The following is a 2,661-nucleotide window of genomic DNA, read 5'->3' as shown; positions in this document are numbered from 1 at the left end:
AATAAAACAACGCCCTCAAACCCTGTAGCTTGTTTGTGTTGAATCTTCTCGACATGAACAAGCTACAGTGTTCAAGGGCGGGTCAAGTTGTTTGCGGCCAGCCAACGTAGAACATAGGCAGGCATTATGCAAATATGTTACATCGTGATGTGTAGCCATCACGGAAGTGGGATTCAAATTACTGACGACTTGTTGAGGCTGTTCAGAGTCAGTTCTTTCTTTTGGGAGACAATAACTTTATTTATCGTGCATTTTCGGCTTTACAACTTTGCAGATCGTTTGCATTCATATACAGCTACAATACACACTGCACGAAAGGCAATATTCGAAAAGATGATGAATTTATTGGCATTGCTGAAAGAGTGTTGTATGAGGGATAAAAGAGTAAATTCATTGAGAGAAGGTACAGAAACGCTGTTTGTGTATAGTGCTAAGCTTAAGAAAATAGCCGCATAGTGCATAAAATAGCACTTTTAGCAATCTTATATAAGGCAGATACAGAACATGTTTGAGGTTTATTGATTTTATCAATTTCAAAGTGAGTGACGTGACATGTGGCCAAGTATGGTGACCCATACTCGGAATTAGTGCTCTGCATTTATCCCATCCAAAGTGCACACACACAGCAGTGAACACACACACCGTGAACACACACCCGGAGCAGTGGGCAGCCATTTTTTATGCTGCGGCGCCCGGGGAAAGAGGAGCCCAACTTCCCATACCGGGAGTCGAACCCGGGCTGCCTGGGTGAAAACCAGGAATCCTAACCGCTAGACGATATGGGAACTAGTCACTGGCTAACTAATTATCTTTGTTTTGAAAGATCTTTACATTTTCTGAAGAAACTGTGAGTGGTGCTTGCCCTTTGCTAAGATCTTTGAGTGGTTGCAGTGGATGTTCTAGATAGTTTGAGAGTGTTGTTAAATAGTTGCTCAGGAAGGGCAACACCCTAGAAACAACTGAACACGTATTTTTAAGAGCCTGAAAGTCTGATGTGGTCCTAAGATATTCGAATGGGCCCTCTGTCAATGACATTTCTAGTGCTTTTCATCTGCCAGATGAAAACAAGGCTGTTCTTCTAGAAAGGTAATAGTGCACCTCTCAAGCTGCCTGATTTGAGGTAGCATTTATGATTTATGTAGGGCTGGGTGATAGGATAAAAAAATGTAATCTCTTCTTTTCCCGTTTTTTTTTTTCCAGAACTTTTGACAGATTCAAGATAACAATAATTATATGTTTTATTTATATAGCGCCTTTCAAAAACCCAAGGACGCTTTACATAAAGTTGATCGATAGCATGAACACAAATACAAATATACAGTTACATGATCAAACAAATAAGCTGACAAATAAGATCTTATAGTGTACAAGATACATAACAAAAGCAAGCATGGCACGGAAACACGAGGCAGACAATCAATTAATAAAGCATACTGTAAATAAGTGCGTTTTGAGATCCGTTTTAAATGTCTGGAGTGAAGAGACAGCACAGAGTTTTTGTGGAAGTTTGTTCCAGATCTTAGGAGCTGAAATGCTGAAAACCCTGCCACCCACACTAGATAGTCTGAGCTTAGGTACTGCAAGCAAATTGGATTTTTTGGTAAATGTAAGGGCACGAGCAGCTGAATTTTGAATTGGCTGCAAACCATTAAGGGCTTTGTTGGGTAGGCCATAAAACAAGGAGTTACAATAGTCCAGGTGTGAAGTTATAAAACCATGAATAACAGTTTCAGCATCTTTGAAATTTAGTGAGGGTCGTATATAGACAATATTGATAGATGATGGAAAAAACAGGAAGATGGAAAAAAAACAGGACTTGACAAGTTGGTTGATATGGGGTTCAAAGCATAGTGTGGAATCAAATAGTACACCAATATTACATCTAGTGAGGAAAGGATGAAATATAGCTCCGTTGATGTTAATAGAGCAGTCAAGATGAGAGGAGACAAAGGATTTTGGGCCCACTAACAGAATCTCTGTTTTTGAGCCATCCATACTTTAAGATTACGTAGGCAAGATGTTAAAGAAGAGAGAGGAAAAACAGAATTGGACTGTGTAGTAAAATAGACTTGCTTATCATCAGCGTAACGGTGGAAATTAAGACCATGGTGCTGGATGATCTGACCCAGGGGAAGCATGTAGATTAAAAACAGAAGAATCAGAATCAGAATCAGAATCAGAGCGTGTTGAGCTCCAGGTTGTTGAGACTGCACCAGACAGCCAGTGGGCCAAGAACAGATTCTTGAGGCACTCCACGGGAAAAAGATACAGAGCGAGATTTGTTTTTATCAATGCTAAAGAACTGTTGCCTGTCTGAGAGATATGAACTTAGCCACTGCAGGACAGATAATGATTTCACTCAAAAAGTCAACCCAATTCAAATACAAAATGACTAAATATATAACACAAATGTCGTCATGTGAGTGGTTAACTGTAATGTTTCATAATGTTTTTTTTGATTAAAAACCGTGATTCCTCGATTTAATAATAAAAAGAATAAAATCATGGCAGAACCATACATTTCAATTAATTGACAAAATTGGAAAAATAGCCCAGCCGTACATCCATGTCTGTAACACAAATGGTGTGGGAAAGTTTTATGTTAGGACGTAAAGTATAAGAAAAAAATATAGTAATTCTTGCTAGTAATAATCTTTTTAA

At 38.7% G+C, this 2,661-nt stretch overlaps 1 non-coding gene across 1 annotated transcript; it reads right to left on the bottom strand.

Annotated features, from left to right (window-relative positions):
• Nucleotides 1-713: 713 nt before the first annotated feature.
• trnae-uuc (transfer RNA glutamic acid (anticodon UUC)) lies at nucleotides 714-785 on the bottom strand. Its single transcript has one exon. It is a non-coding gene; the product is annotated as a tRNA-Glu (tRNA).
• Nucleotides 786-2,661: the final 1,876 nt, after the last annotated feature.

The sequence above is a fragment of the Sinocyclocheilus anshuiensis genome, unplaced genomic scaffold (assembly GCF_001515605.1).
Source record: "Sinocyclocheilus anshuiensis isolate Anshui unplaced genomic scaffold, SAMN03320099.WGS_v1.1 scaffold160, whole genome shotgun sequence".
In the NCBI taxonomy this organism is placed as follows: domain Eukaryota; kingdom Metazoa; phylum Chordata; class Actinopteri; order Cypriniformes; family Cyprinidae; genus Sinocyclocheilus; species Sinocyclocheilus anshuiensis.
This window is presented reverse-complemented; position numbering and strand designations above follow the sequence as displayed.